Raw genomic sequence first — 16,190 nt, 5'->3', positions numbered from 1 at the left:
TGACAGTATCCAGGCCTCTTTCCACCTGATGTTATTCCTAAGCCCATAAATCTATGGAGCTAAGTCCACAAAAATACACATTTGGCATGTTTGAGTGGCCAGAGAAATACATCCATTTACTGTGTCTACTGAGTGTTTTTGAACTTCATGCATGAAAATTTGGTCACTCGTGTCAAATTACTGGTTTGCACCCTGACTCATTCCACAACCCAAAATTTGAGCATATCTCTCCCTGTGGAAACAAAAGGCAAACTTGAGGCTGATATGCAAATAGATTTCTCACTTCCTTGGAACTCAGTGGGCTGGTTTTATGTTATCAAAAGTTCTGGCACTGTGGGGCAGGCTTTACCCGGTGTTGACAGTTCACAGTCTCAAAGCACACATCCAAGAAAACGTGGGAAAGATTCTGGGACTTTGCAAGAGGCAGTAAAGCTCTAAGGCCTATTGACAGAGCTGTTAAAGACCAACTGTACATCAGGGAACCCTGGACAGTCTAAGCTTCTCATCAGCAACACAGCTAACTGTCCTCAAGAAATCTCCTGCAAAAGTAGTTGGACCGAGTGATACCGACTGAAAATAAATCAGACACTAAATTAAGAGGACTGAGTTACCTGAGGCCCCAGAAAGCATAAAACTCATGTTAAATAAATCCAACAGCTGGACTTCTCCCTGCTGGCTCAGTGGTAAAACATCTGTTTGCCAATGGCAGGAGACACTGGTTCGATCCCTGGTCCAAGAAGATCCCACCTGCTAAGGAGCAACTAAGCCCATGCTTACTTAGTTCAAAGAAAGGAGAAGTATCCAAGAAAGTAGAATACAAGCTTCCTATTTAGGTAGATTTATGTTTAGGAACAGAGAAGGCAATGGCACCCCACTCCAGTACTCTTGCCTGGAAAATCCCATGGACGGAGGAGCCTGGTAGGCTGCAGTCCATGGGGTTGCTAAGAGTCGGACACGACTGAGCGACTTCCCTTTCACTTTTCACTTTCATGGATTGGAGAAGGAAATGGTAACCCACTCCAGTGTTCTTGCCTGGAGAATCCTGGGGATGGGGGAGCCTGGTGGGCTTCCGTCTATGGGGTCGCACAGAGTTGGACACGATTGAAGCGACTTAGCAGCAGCAGCAGCATGTTAAGGAATTACATAATTCTTTAATTTAAAAAGGCTCTAATTTAAAGTACATGGGTAATTGAAATAATCAGTGTTTATTAGTCAAAATGATAACACATAGGGACGGGTGACAATGAATAAAATCAAAGAATGTATTCCTCATAGATTGTGCCCACGACAACAACAAAAAACACAGTATTTTTTCTACTAGACTATAATTATCCACCATTTTTTTAAAGTGGTAAAGGAGAAATTGCAGAGAATTCCTGCTCCATGAGAAGATTCTTTTCCCGCCCTGCATCTTTCCATCGCTAATACAGAGCCCAGGCCACATTTTTGGCCTTTCTCCTTAAGAACATTCTTAATCACATTCTTAGTTGTTCTATCTCCAAGTCAGAAAGTGAATGTATGTTTCATAATGAAAAGCACAGCAGTACTTCTGGAAGCTGTTGCTTTTTGTGCTCAGTCTGGCCTAATCTTCAGGGACATGGTCTGCTCACAGCCCAGGAGGTGCTGCAACCCCCTGAGTTACTCATTACAGCTAAGTTTCCGCAGTAAAACTTTTTGTGGTTAAGTGTATATAACATAGAACTTACCATTTTAACCAATTTCAAGTATGCAATTCAGTGGCATTCCGTTCGAATTGTTGCGCAGCCGTCACCACCATCCATCTGCAGGACATTTCCATCTTCCCAAACTCTACCTGTTAAACAATAATCCCCACATCTCTCTTTCCTCAGCCCCCGTGGATCCTTTGATGCACCTTGAAACTTTCTGTTTCTATGAGTTTGACTATTTTAGGTACCTCATATAAGTAAAATTAAGTACTAGATGTTTTAAAATCATCTCTTTTCTTAAAAAAATAAATCTCACATTATGCGTTAGAAGTCTTAAGCACCTTGGATTAAGTGAACTGGCGGAGTTTATTCAAAAGTTTATTCCCTGGTGGCTCAGCTGGTAAAGAATCCACCTGCAATGCGAGAGATCTGGGTTCAATCCTTGGGTTGGGAAGATCCCCTGGAGAAGGAAAAGGCTACCCACTCCAGTATTCTGGCCTGGAGAATTCCATGGACAGCATAGTCCATGGGGTCCCAAAGAGTCAGATACAACTGAGTGACTTTCACTCATTCAAAAGCTGAAATAAATCTTTTTAAAAAATTTTCCCCTCTATTGCAGATAAAGAGTTATTCAACTTGTATTGGGTTGGCCAAAAAGTTCGTGTGGGTTTTCCACACAGGGAACTCTACTCAATGTTCTTTAATGACTATGTGGGGAAAGAATTGAAAAAAGAGTGGCTATATGTACGTATTGCTGATCCATTTTGCTGTACAACAGATACTAACTCAACCCTGTGAATCAACTATACTCCAACAAAAATTTAAAAAAAAACACAAAAAACCATGGGCTAGTGCTATTTAGAGTCTCTGAAGATGTTTCTCTCCTCAGTCATAGGGAAGTATCCCCCAAATTCTGGAATTTCTCCAATCTCTAGGAAAGAAGAAGTTCATGCTTCTTAACTGTTAAAGTGAAAGGCTTTGGTTTTGCCTTCTCCCATTATATATCAATTTGGGAGAACATTTGCTGAGGGAAACACACACTTTCACATCAAATCAAATGACTGAACTTAACTGGTTAAAAATTTCAGTATTCTTTTAGAGGTCTTCTGAAAAGAAAGTGAAAGCGTTAGTTGCTCAGTCGTGCCCAACTCATTGTGACCCCATGGACTGCAGCCCACCAGGCCCTTCTTGTCCATGGGATTTTCCAGGCAAGGATACTGGAGTGGATAGCCATTTCCTTCTCCAGGGGATCTTCCCGACCCAGAGGTCGAACCTGGGTCTCCTGCACTACAGGCTGACTAAGCTACCAGGAAGCCCAGAGGTCTTCTAGTTTTACTAAAATAAATAAAATTAATAAATAATAATAAATTAAAAAATTAAATAAACTAACTCTATAGAAAATTCATGGAGCATCCTTTGATCCATCGGGAACCTGGTGCCTTAGGTCAATTTTGCCCTCTTCTGCACTGTTCCAGGGTGCTCAGTATGGTTTCTTGGAGGGCTCAGTGGGATCCAGAGTCAGTAGGTCACAGCAGTGAGCAACTGAATAAAACACCTCCCGACTGTTTTCGCCTTCTCTCGTATTTCACTCTTCCCAGTCGTTCATTCTTTTGGGGGATTGCTTCCCAAGACAGAATACTCTCACACAAGTCCTTCCAGAGATAATGTCATCCATATCTCTCTGTGCCTCCCTGTGTCCCTCTGCCATTGTCTATCTGTCTGTCTGTCTCTCTCTCACTCACACACACACACACATGTACACCCATATCCACTCACTCCTCCAGTCTGCTTTCCTCCCTGTTGGTTTCACTCTTTGGTAGGCTGGAGTCAAGACACCCACCACATTTTTATTTTTGCACCTTGAGGCATGTGGGATCTTAGTTCAGCAACCATGTATTGGAAGGCAAAGTCTTAACCACTGGACCAGCTAGTAAGTCCCCTATCCACATTTCTAGGCTTACATCTCCTAACTTGCAAACTCAGAGGAGAGAAAAGCATATTTTCCCCCCAGTAGTGCTAGCAAAATTCCTGGCATGACGCTTCCTGTCTCTGATTGGCCTGGCCTAGGTAGTGGGCCCCGTCTGAACCAATCACTGATGTGGGTCAGGAGCCAGGTAGTGGGACAGCTCCCACCCACCCCATGTACACTGAGAATAGGAAAGGTGTGCTTATCCAAAGGTGAATCAGGAGGGCCCTACATGTCGCCAAATCCATGCGTTGGGGAGATTTAATTCTTCTTCAAACTCATCTCTGCCTAAATTCCTTCCCTCTTGCTCTCAAGACATCTAGGAAGCAGTTCTTGCCCCTTTCTTGATTACCTCGTAACTTGGCGCCAAGTGCCAGACCGCACTGGTTGTGTGGGTGGCTCTCTTACCAATGTGGTAAAGTGCAAGAGACAGAGGTTCTGACCTCATCAACATGACTCCTTCCCCTTTATTACACAAGGGAAGGGCCTTTTTATAAAAACTTTTATTTTGTAATAGGGTCTAGCTGATGAACAAGGTTGTAATACTCTCAGGGACTCAGCCATTCATATACATGGAACCATTCTCCCCCAAACACCCCTCCCATCCAGGCTGCCATGTAACATTGAGCAGAGTTCCCTGTGCTCTATAGTAGGTCCTTGTTGATGATCCATTTAAAATATAGCAGAGTGTACATGTCCATCCCAAACTCCCTCACTATAGGGAAGGGCCTTATACACATAGGGCTTTTTAATGATGATGCCCAGCTGGGTTACCCTCCTTCATGCTTCCCATCACCAAGTGAGTGTCCTCCAATTGAATTCATTCTGACACTAACTACCTAGAGTTAATGCAGACCCCCACAGGTTAGGGCTCAGTTCTACAAGACGGCTTCCACTTCAGGTGCCAGTCACAGGTCCTAGGGCCACCCACTCCTCTGTCCAGCTTGGCTGAAAATTCAGGAGTCCTCACAATGCCCCTCTTACATTTGATAACTCACTGGAAGAACTCACAGAACTCAGGAAAGCTCAGGGGTGGGATGAACTGAAAGACTGACATAAATACACTGCTATGTATAAAATATATACACTACTATGTATAAAACGGGGCTTGCCTGTTAGCTCAGCTGGTAAAGAATCCTCCTGCAATGCAGGAGATCCAGGTTCAATCCCTGGGTCAGGAAGATCCCCTGGAGAAGGGAATAGCAACCCACTCCAGTATTCTTCCCTGGAGAATCCGATGGACAGAGGCGCCTGGCAGGCTACAGTCCATGGGGTTGCACAGAGTCGGACACGACTGAGCGAGAAGCATAGGATAGCACGTAAAACAGATAACTAATGAGAGCCTACTGTACGGCACAGGGAACTCTACTCAGGGCTCTGTGGTGACCTATATGGGAGGGAAATCCACAAAAGAGGGGATACGTGTATACATGCAACTGATTCACTTTACAGCAGAAACTAAAGCAACTATACGCCAATAAAAAGTAATTAAAAATTAAAAAATAACCACATGTGCAGAAAAAGAGAGTGAACTCAGGAAAAGTGCTCTACTTAAAATTACGATTTTGTTATAAAAGATACAGGTAAAGAGCCGGATGAAGAGATACATAGGACAAGGCTTGGAAGGGTCCAGGGCACAGCTGTTTATGTCCCTGTAGGGTCAGGGTATGCCACCCAACTGGTACATCAACTGCTCGCCATCCAGGAAGCTGTTGTTTAGAGTTTGCTAAATTGAGGTGTCACTACATAGGCAGATTGGTTAAATCATTGGTCACTGGGGATTGATCTCAATCTCCAGCTCCGCTTCCCTCCCAGGAGGCTGGGGTTGGGCTGAGGAGGAATCTGGCTGTTTCCTGAAACCAGCCTCAAGAGTAACTGAAACAGTGAGGACGGCCCTGCTCTCAGCAGCTGGGATGGTGATCTCAGCACCAGTTAGATTACTGGTGGGTGATTCCTGAACTTCTCCTTGGGTAGGCTGGAGCCATTCCAGATTATTGTTGTCCTCAACAATGATCATCTTCAGTGCTTCTCCTTCCCTGAATGGTTCTTTTTCCCCTTAATCAACCTGAAGTTGCTTTCGAAAATATCAGGATTTTTTCCCCCCCAAAATAAATGATCAGTTTAAAAGATTCTATACTCCTACAAAGTTATTTTGAGGCTCTTTTCATTGGAGACTTTCACTTTCACGGTCTCACCTCTCACCTAAGCATAGATGGCTCTTCAAAACTCTTGCCTTAGCCTTTCTCTTGGTAACCAGTTTAACTTGTTATTCTGGGTCTGTCTCTGACTTTATCAGCTGTTACATAAGTATATAAATTCTGTGTTCCGGCCAAGTTGACCTACTCAATCTTGAAGCATTAGGCATATTTCTAAGACCACACTTCTATCCATGCTGTCCCCAGGCCTTCTTCCTCTTCTCTGCTTGCTGCACTCCCCTATCTGTTCATTTTCACTAAAGTCCCTCCTCCTCCAGGAAGACTTCCAGCCTCCACTGATTCTTTTGTTCCCTCAGTTCAGTTCAGTTCAGTCACTCAGTCATGTCCGACTCTTTGCGACCCCATGAACTGCAGCACACCAGGCCTCCCTGTCCATCACCAACTCCCAGAGTTCACTCAGACTCACGTCCATCGAGTCCGTGATGCCATCCAGCCATCTCATCCTCGGTCGTCCCCTTCTCCTCCTGCCCCCAATCCCTCCCAGCATCAGAGTCTTTTCCAATGAGTCAACTCTTCACATGAGGTGGCCAAAGTACTGGAGCTTCAGCTTTAGCATCATTCCTTCCAAAGAAATCCCAGGGCTGATCTCCTTCAGAATGGACTGGTTGGATTTCCTTGCGGTCCAAGTCACTCTCAAGAGTCTTCTCCAACACCACAGTTCAAAAGCATCTATTTTGTTCCCTACGCACCCATATTTAGGAGTCACGTGCTACCCTGAGCCATTTCTTACCCTTTTATGTTAAGTGTTCCTTCTCCGCATCTCAACTGCACACAGGTTCTTGTATCTTCCATAGAGTCTAGTGCTCTAGAATACTCAGTGTGTGTTCATTGATTTTACTTTCCCTGACCCCTATTTCTCCTAGAATGGCAAACATTTCAGTGACTTTTCCTCGATAACAAGCCGTTCACATTTCCATGGGTTGACTGAGCTCAAATGGGAAGTTCTCACTAGAGGTCTCTCGTGAAGTGGCAAACAGATGTCAGCTGGCATCTCAGTGAGCTGTAGACTCAACTGGACTGACCATCCAAAGTGGCTCACTCTCATGACCTGTGGGTGAAGTTGGCTATTGGCTGAGAGCTCTGTTGGGACTGTCAACCAGAGCACCCAAGCCTGGCCTCCCCATGTGCTTTTCACAGTCTGACAGCTGGGTTCAAAGAGGGAGTAGCCCAAAGCAAGAGCTCCACATTCCCAGGCAGAAGCTGCAAGGCTTATGATTTGTCCATTGAAGCCCAGAACATCCCTTCTACAACATTCTCTAGGAAAAGCAAGTCACTGATACTGGTCCAGATTCAAGGCACGGGGAATGAGACCCTCAGTTGTATGCGAGAGTGACAAGATCACATCTCAGAGGCACACAGGGGATGGGAATCTAGCGTTGTCACCATCTCAGTTCAGTTCAGCCGATTCTGCGACCCCACAGACTGCAGCACGCCAGGCTTCCCTGTCCATCACCAACTCCCGGAGTTTACTCAAACTCATGTCCAACAAGTCAGTGATACCATCCAACCATCTCACACTCTGTTGTCCCCTTCTCCTCCTGCCCTCAATCTTTCCCAGCATCAGGGTCTTTTCCAATGAATCGGTTCTTCTCATCAGGTGGCCAAAGTATTGGAGTTTCAGGTTCAGCATCAGTCCTTCCAATGAATATTCAGGGCTGATTTCCTTTAGGATGGACTGGTTGGATCTCCTTGCAGTCCGAGGTCACCATCTCAAGAAAATACAATTGGCCAAGGCCGGTAACCTGAGCCTGTCCCTTCTAGAGTTACTCTAGTTTGTAACCTGCCTGCCAAGGTATTGAAGCTCCCTTGTAGGGTATGTTTGCGTTCTATTCTCCTAGCCTCTGGATAAACTCTAAGACATTATTAGGAAAGTCAGCTGGGTGACCAGAACTGAAACCATTCAGTGGCTCAGAACCAACAAAATAGCAAAGGAAGCATCATAACTAAACAGTCTACTCTCTGTACAGTGAGCTTATTATTTTCCCCAATTTACAGAACACCAAAGATGGGCAGGGAATGTTTGATAGCTTGTGGTGGTGAGGCAGTTTTACTCATGAAGCTGCGGAAAGAAGATAGACAGATTTGAAAGCTGTTGAGGAAGATATTTAGGGCTTGGTGATTGGAAGAAGTCAGGGTGTTCCTTGGCAGCTGCTCTTCATTGCATCCTGTAATGCTTGGCATTAATTTTACTGTCAAAGGGATACACGAAAAGACAAATTAAGAGGCTCTCAGAGATTTCCTTGAGATTGGCTTAAATTCCCCTTGGGATCATCCCACAACACTGTTTTCTACTTTGAGTAAGATTTTCTCCCCACTGTGTGCCAACACCCATTATATTGCACAGAAGTATTAATCATCCATGTGGAATTTTATGTTTATAAAGTCTCTGAAAATTTCAACCCTTTCCCCTGCCCCCACCAACTGAGCTGACAGACCATGGCCCTCTCTCTGGACATGTACAAACCAGTCTGATTTTTTTTTTTGTTTTTCTTGTGTTACCAGGGCCAAGTTGTTAAACTGACTCAACCTGCCAGTTAAATACCTGAATTCAGGGAAAACTAGTCAACTCATTTAAATCAATCCCAGACACAGAGCCAGGTCAGGGGAAACTAGTCAAACTCATTTAAATCAACCCAGGACACAGCTCCCAGCGAATGCATAGCTGAAGTCCCCAGAAGAAACCACGTTGCAAGTATGACGTTAGCTCTCTGGGCCTCAAAGTCACCACGTCTGAGGACATGCAACTCAGTAAAGACTGTTTAAGACATGCTGAGTATGTAGTTTGACTCAGCACTTCTCTTTGATGGGAAGAACCTCAGTAGACAATGAAGGAACAGGACCTGAATGTATCACCTTGTGTGTGTATCACATTATGAAACCAGGCTTGTAGAAGCATGTTTCCAAAACAACTTGTAGTTGTTCGGTCGCTAAGTCATATCCGACTCTGGGCAACCTCATGGACTGTAGCCCACCAGGCTCCTCTGTCCATGGGATTCTCTAGGCAAGAATGCTGGAGTGGGTTGCCATTTCCTCCTCCAGGGATCTGCCTGACCCAGAGATAGAACCCACGTCTCCTGCATTGGTGGACGGGTTCTTTACCTCTGAACTTTCAGGGAAGTCCATTGATAGACTTTCTCTCCCCAAAATCTTGTCCGTCTTAGTCAGTGACAGCATCATCCATCTGGTTACTCAGGCCAAAAGCTTCAGAATCAACATCTCTTTCTCTCACCTTGTCTGCTCCACCTCCTGCCACCGCTTTAATGTATCAGCAAGCTCTCGCTTCACAGGACCTGTGTCCTTACCTATCACTTATTACCATGTCCACTAGCCTCACTCCATCCCAAGCCACCTGACCCTGCTAACTGCAGAACTGCAAGTCTCTGACCTTACTGAAAGATTTAACCAAAGAAAAAATATTGTATTTGGGGGTTATATATCCAACAGTGGTTGCCCTGGAAAGGTCATGTGCCAGTTTGGGAAAAGGGGGAGGAGACTTACTTTTTACTATATTTCTTTTAGTGATGTATACAATTAAATTTTTTTTCTCATGAAAGGAGTTAGAACAATAACTTTATCTTGGTAATGAACAGTTTAATTCAGAAAGACAAAGAGAAAAGATTAATTATAGTCTTTCATTTTAAAGGAAAATATTAGTAATGCTTTCCTGGATAAGTGTGAGGTTTTACCTAAAAAGATAATAAAAAATTTCACTTCTATTATGTCTTTACATTTCCGGACTTATTATGTATAAATGAATACCTCAGACAAAATAATAGCTAATATTTCAGAGTGTTAACTGTGAGCAAATGCCAAGCAGAGTGCTTCAAAATAACGGTACTGTTCTCATCTCCAGTTACAACTGAGGGGATGAAAGTTCAGAGAAATTAATTAACTTGCCTAGGGTCACACAGCTAATAGGTTACAGAGCTGATGAGAACCTAAGCTGTCCGACAGGAGAGTCCACATTCTTAACCTCTGTACAGTTTATTATTAAAGATTATATTATTATATTATAATATAATGGTTATATTATTAATGATTCAGTTGTTTCATGCAAGTAATACTTAAGGGCACATAATTTCCAATTCAAAACTAGTACTTACCAGAAAAGGAATCCAGCTTTAGCTACAGGAAGTAAAAACACAAATGTAAATATTGGGTTGGCTAAAAAGATCAGGTTTTCTGAATGAACTTCTTGGCCAACCCAATACTTAAGTCTCATAGATAAAGTCATACTATTACAAGCCCTTTAGAGATATATTCAAGTTAATAAGAGGCCGTGCTCATTAGGTTACGGCCCCTCATCCAGTATGACTGGTGTCCTTGGAGAAGAGAAGATACATGGACACGGGAAGAGGTGGAGACTGGAGTGATGTGTTTATGAACCAGAAGATGCCCAGGATGGTGGGTGACACCAGAAGCTGAGAGAAAGGCATGGGCCAGATCCTCCTCTAGAACCTTCAGACGGAGCAAACCCTGGCTGGCACCTTGATTTCAGACATGTGGCCTCCAGAACCGTGAGAGAAGGCGTTGAAAAGTGAAAGTGTCAAAGGCTCAGTCATGTCTTGACCACTGTGCCACCTGGGAAGCCCCATGTCTCCAACAGGAGCTTAGAAAGTGTGGTTTCCTCCCAGTGTTGAGGAATCCTGCAGGGAACCATCCCGTGTCTTAGCCAGGGGGCGGGTCTCTGCTTTCAGCCTTGTTGTGGCGCCTGTGTCCCATTGGGTGGCCCCTTAAGAAAAAAAATTGTATGCAATTAAACATTTTTGGACTGATGCTCCACTCTTAGACCGATGCTCCTGAGCGACTTTATACTTCCATGACCCCCAGTGAACCAGGCCCCATCCTGTGTTCCACCTTCACACAAATTCCCTGCTTACACACACACACACACCATTTTGCACACATTCCCTACCCTCAGCACAGCATCTGATTTCTGTTGATTTTCTCCAAAGGGATCTGGTTGACCTGACCTGGAAACACCTGTGACTCCCTGGCTTGGTTCAGGTGCTGCCTCTTACTGGTCCTTCTGCAGCACCGACCAGACCCTTCGTGCTCCCAGCTCAGGAGCCCTCAGCGCCCAGAACACTCTGAAATTATGAAATTACAAATTCCGCGCTGGCCCTGAATCCTTGACGAGAATTAGAGTTGACAGTTGTCTGGAAAAACACACAAAATTTGTCCCTTCTCACCTGGCCCCTTATGTCTTCTCCCCGTAGAACGTTGCCAGTGGCTTCCTAAGTTGGTTAAAATCTACTGGACTAAATTCCATATGCTTTAGTGCTCATTTTTCTCTTTCTTCACTCTCTTCCTGCTGTGGCTGTGAGACCAAAGTGTCAAAGAGCAATTAAAAAAAAATAAAGTAAATATGTTTAATAGCTCTTCCCTCTTATTAAACTCCGCATAGAAAAAAATTAAAAAAAAAAAAAGAAAAACAATAAAGAAAAGAAAAGAAAAGAAAAACAATAAAATAAAAAAATAAACTCCACAGCATTTCTGCATGTCCTCTTTCCCCCACCCGGCCCTTCTTCCACTCTCTGGCTCGAAGGACTCCCCTGCCTTCTGGCTGCCAAAGTTTGACTTGTCCTGGGCTTTCATTCAGAGCCTTTCCTTCTGAGTTGTCCAGCAGTAAACCTGCCTTCTGAGAGGGCATTAGAGGAAGTAAGGGGCTGATGGCAGAGGATCTGTCCTCCTCCAGCCAATGCATATACATGTATGTAGACTATGAGTTTCTCCTTGGGCCCAAGAGCCAGGCCATCCTGAAGTTATTATTGAACTTTATCTAATCCAGCACTGAGCACTGCCAGAAAGTCCCAGTAGAGTTTCTCGGGGATTTTTTTTTAATGTGACAGTTTAATTGAATTTATTTCTCTTTCTTTATGTTCTAGAAAATAAAACAGCAATAAAAATGAATTTTTCCACCCTGTTATGTGATACATCAATCTGTTACTTTCAAGCTCACTTCCTATTCCTCTTATCCATATTTTGATGAGTTTATGTTAATCAATGCAGTAACGAGTTAATTTTTAATGATGGATATTTTAATCGCTGGTCTCCTAGTGGTCAGCCTCAGTGTTTGATGTAGCGGCTTATTTATGAAGACATTGGCTCTTTTGACTGTTTGGGTATTTCGTTTGTGACTCATTTTTCTAAGGTGCCATTCTTTTAAAATGCTGCAGCACAAGGAAGGACAGTTATATAATCAAATGATGGCTTGACAGCAGGCACCCTGGGCATCAGCCATGAAATATACATTCAAGGATCAGATAGCAAGAAAGGAAGAAAGGAGACTGGGGGGAAAAAAGAGAAATCAGAGCCTCAGGGACCTGTGAGACAGTAACCAAGTATCTAACATCTGTGTCATTACAGTCCCCGACCTTTGACCAGCAGGAGACAGGACCCCAGTAGAGGCTGGAGAGTCAATTCTACTCTTTCTGAAAGTCTTTCTGGGATGCAGCGGTTTATACCACCTGTCTGAATACATCACACAGGGCCAAGCTTACAGCTGAGCTTCTTATGAAGCTGCAGGCAGCTCAGTACATATCCCTTTATAACCACCCTCTCTCTTTCCCTGCCTCGTTCCCATCTCCCCCTCCACTGCTTCCGGGAGCTTTCACGCCCCATGAACATGTTAGCACAGAAGATTTGATTCTATTTTCTAGCAAACCTATTTCTCTTTATCTTTCTGGAGGCCTCTTATTTCTGTTTTTCTTCTAGTTATATCTTTGGAGGTTTTTTTTTCCCCTCTCATAGTTTCAATTTCTTTGTATATTCATTCTGTCTTTTAAGCTTCTATTCTAATTGTCTTCCATACCACCAAGTTAGATTATCAATCACTATTTTCTCTTTTAATATATTAGTTAGAAATGTTTTTAGTTCTGGAAAGGTTGTGGGTGAATCTTATCATGTGCTGTTTTTATATTTTAATTCAACTGTTTTGTCTGTCCCCTCCAACAATTTTATTTCTCTAAAACCAAACTATTGTGACTATCCTGATTGTTTCTCCGTGGCTACTGTGTCTTTGTAAGGTATTTGTATTAGTGTCCCATTACTGCTCTAACAAATTACTGCAACTCAGTGGCCTAGAGTGACTTAAATGTATTACTGTTCTGGATGTCAGAAGTACTAAAATTAAGATGTCAGCTTAACTTTGTTCCTCTTGGAGACTTTGGGAAGAATTCGTTTCCATGTTTTCTCGAGTTTGTAGAGGTTGCCTGCATTCCTCGAGTGAGTCCTGCTAAGTCTGGCTGGATTTTCTCAAACCTCGTTTCTCATTCTAATGGCTGAACACCTGTCCCCACTTAGCACTCGGTTCTCGTGTCTCTTGACTTCTAAGCTCGCCTTCGTGGCCTGATAAGCAACCGCTCCTTTAACCGTCCTCCGGTGGTCAGACGTTACTGCTTGTCCTTTCGAACCATCACATATCACCCACCCTGTGCCTCAGTGTCTGCAGAGCAGCCATGTACTGTGTTTGTCAGTAGGGCTGCGGGATTGGTTCCAGGGAGATAAGAAAATCCCTAATACTCAAGTCCCTTATATAAAATGGCATGGTGGATGCAAATGCATCTACACCATCTTCTCTTTGCTTGAAATCGTCTCTAGATTACTTCTAATACACAAGTGCTATGTAAATTGTTGTAATTACAATGTAAACACCATGTAAGTTTTTTGTCCTTTCTTTGTGCTTAGTCACATTCTGTCCTGTTGACTCTTTGTGACTCATGGCCCGCCAGGCCCCTCTGTCCATGTGATTCTCCCCACACAAATAAATACTGGAGTGGGCTGTCATTCCCTTCTCCAGGCGATCTTCCTGACACAGGGATCAAACCTGGGTCTCCTGCATTGCAGGCAGCTTCTTTACCATCTGAGCCACCAAACAGTTGGGACCAGGTGGGAAGTTCAAGTTTTGCTTTGTGGAGCTTTCTGGGGTCCTCCCTCCCCCAACTCAAGGTTGGCTGAATCTTCAGTTGGTTGAATCTGCAGGTGTGGAACCTGGGAATTCAGAGGGCCAGCTGCGCTTTTCTGGATTTCCCAAGCGCTAAGCACTGCCTGGCTCACTGTCAGTCATAGTCCTCCCAGCAGGTGAAGTGCTACCTGCAAGTGGGTCCCCTCCCTCCACACATCTTTCTTAGCTCTAGGAGCCGGGTAGACTCCAGGTGCAGACCCCTCCTGGGCACTCCTGTCCTGTCTGCTCCATCCCCAAGCTCCTGTTCTGATAGAAAGGATGTGCAATTCAGGGACTTCTCAGCAGGGCGGCTCCTTAGAGGTGAGGACCTCATTTTACATATGCTAAACTCCAATACTTTGGCCACCTGTTGCAAAGAGCTGACTCATTGGAAAAGACCCTGATGCTGGGAAAGATTGAAGGCAAGAGGAGAAGGGGACAACAGAGGCTGAGATGTTTGGATGGCATCACTGACTCAATGAACATGAGTTGGAGCCAACTCCAGGAGATGGTAAAGGATAGGGAAACTTGGTGTGCTGCAGTCCATGGGGTTGCCAAGAGTTGGACATGACTTAGCAACTGAATAACAACTGTATTATAACTGCTGTGTGTGTGTGTGTGTGTGTGCCAGGGTCCAGCCCCGGTGGATCCAGGGAATTCGAAGGGTGGACGGAGTCGGCGAGGAAAACTTATTTATTTATTAATATAAGATTAGATTAGGAAGAAATAGTGTAGTAGGAAAATGAAGTGGACAGAAGAGGCTGATTAACTTGGGTTACATGGAAAACCAATAAAATTCCAGACAAGGAACTTGCACCATCTACGTTAGGCCGCTGGCGCCCATTTGAATATCGGAGAGTGCCCCGCCTTGGGCCCTCTCTCTTATGGATCTTAAAAGCCGGGACAAGAAAGTAGACATAGTGAGCCTCCATGCCCCAGATGGAAATTCAGCCTGAAATTAAGAGTAAAGAGGAGACACGGGGGAAACCAGTCCAGCGACTGGCTCTCCTTCTATTGTCCTTCAAGGCCTTTTATACTTTTGATTATACATAGAGATCAATGGGTAATACAAAATTATGTAGCGTTAGCAGCCCAGACTCTTTCTGTATATCTTTTTGTATACAAAAGGTCTCAAGTGATTTACCTTATCTTCTGGCGGAGAGGCTTGTTAACACTTTTTGGCTCTCTTCCTTAATGAATGTTAATTTTGTTTCCCCTGAAGTGTTTTTCTTTAATCTGCATCTCCTTAAAGCACTAAAGTTACATCTCTATAGAACAAAGGTGCAGTGGCTTATAACAAAAAAGGTACTTAACTCAAAGATCTAATGTTGCTAATACCAGGTCTACTACTTGTTTTTCTATATACCAACTATATCTAAAAATAAAGATATAAAAATTTGCCAGCAAGTATTGGCTCGACAAATGAAACTTTTAATCCGTCCTATTCTAATGATTTTGACTCCTTGGAAGACCCTACATTCCTAGGATGTTTTAAGCTTCCTGTGCCTCCTGCGGTCAGGAGGCCTCAAACAATCACATGTGCAGCTGTACGGAGTCCTGCAGGCAGGCTAGAAAGCCATCAGAGGGGTTTTTGGATTGAAACACTCAAATGCAGAAGACTAAAGCCCTGAATTGACTTTTTTCAGAGAATGTCAGAAGAGTGGAAAAGCAGGCAGATTCTTATCTTTTGGGGTACATGCTCAGGAAATGCCAGGGGGAAATCCTGAGATCTGACTCGACCCTGCCCATCAGATCTCTGCCGCATGACCTTGTCACAGGTGGAATTCCTCACGCTGGCTTCCGGCATGTGTGCTTAGTCACTCAGTCATATCCAACTCTTTGTGACGTCATGCACTGTGGCCCACCAGGCTTCTCTGTCCTTGGGGACTCTCCAGCAAGAATAGTGGAGTGGGTTACCATGTCCTCCTCCCGGGAATCTTCCTAATCCAGGGATCAAACCCAGGTCTCCGGCACTGCAGATTCTTTACTGACTGAGCACCAGGGAAGCCCAAGAATCCTGGAGTGAGTAGCCCATCCCTTCTCCAGGGGATCTTCCCAACCCTGGAATCGAACTGGGGTCTCCTGCATTGCAGGCAGATGGTTTACCAGCTGAACTGCCAAGGTTAAACTCCTAGCTGTCCTGAAAAAACACCTGATTTTTTTCAACCATGTTAAACTCATCGTTGTTATGGGAAAAAAAAATCTGATTTTCACATTCTCATTTTACCTCCTAAATGTATAATTTCATCAAACTCCCTTTCACAAATGGCTCTTCTATAGCTCATTAACCACAAGATTTTGTTCTCTTATAAAAATATATCAGGAGGATTTGAGAGTCTGAAAGTGTGATGAAAACCCCGTGTTGGCTCGAGCATACGAGGAGAATCATCGGGAAC

Source organism: Capricornis sumatraensis, chromosome 12, assembly GCF_032405125.1.
Source record: "Capricornis sumatraensis isolate serow.1 chromosome 12, serow.2, whole genome shotgun sequence".
Lineage (NCBI taxonomy): Eukaryota > Metazoa > Chordata > Mammalia > Artiodactyla > Bovidae > Capricornis > Capricornis sumatraensis.
This window is presented reverse-complemented; position numbering follows the sequence as displayed.